Below are 616 nucleotides of genomic sequence, written 5' to 3'. Positions count from 1 at the left end.
GTGATAATAAGATTAGCAACTTACAGTTTTCTCTTTGGTAGAACGACAGTAGTGCTTTTATGAGCTTCCCCTGCTCCTTTCTAATATTTGTACTTTTCCCAGACTGTATGGCAGCTGCTTTTTCATTGTGACAGTTTAATTGTTTTCTCTAAAGTTAACTCTTTTCTCCTCTTGTTGACCTTTTAAGAAGGCTTCTGATTGTTTCTGCAGCTGTAATTCAGCAAAGGGGTGGAGCCCGTGCTTAGCTTCTTGAGCCATTACTTTAATTTGTTTGTAACTAGCCCTGCTGCTTAAAATTAAATACAGGCTTAGGGCTTTTGGCAGATTTCAGGGGAAAGCACTTTAGATTCTAAGTTCAGCTTCCTTTTCTGAAGTGGTTTGCCTTGAAGAGCTGACCATTTGTTCCAGGTTTTGAAAGTCTGAAAAACCTCTGTCCTCCAGCAGTGACTATAGACTGGGGCTCCATTGTGCATGTATAAATAGAAAAGAGAGACCCAGTCCACAAGAATTTATAGACTTGAGTATCAAATAATCTTCTACTTCATTCGGTTTTATTTTACCATTTCCTTTCCACCTGCTCCTAGTGTTTTAATTGGCAGTGCCCGTGTACTGCTAA

General features: G+C 39.4%; 1 protein-coding gene across 1 annotated transcript in view; it reads left to right on the top strand.

Annotated features, from left to right (window-relative positions):
* FRAS1 (Fraser extracellular matrix complex subunit 1) overlaps positions 1-616 on the top strand; it is a gene marked incomplete at its 5' end in the record, with an annotated part of 95,622 nt that overhangs the window by 16,027 nt on the left and 78,979 nt on the right. The window lies entirely within an intron of this gene.

This window comes from Pterocles gutturalis, unplaced genomic scaffold (genome assembly GCF_000699245.1).
Source record: "Pterocles gutturalis isolate BGI_N339 unplaced genomic scaffold, ASM69924v1 scaffold286, whole genome shotgun sequence".
NCBI classification, from domain to species: domain Eukaryota; kingdom Metazoa; phylum Chordata; class Aves; order Pterocliformes; family Pteroclidae; genus Pterocles; species Pterocles gutturalis.
The sequence above is the reverse complement of the archived record's forward strand: the minus strand, read 5'-3'. Positions and strand labels throughout refer to the sequence as shown.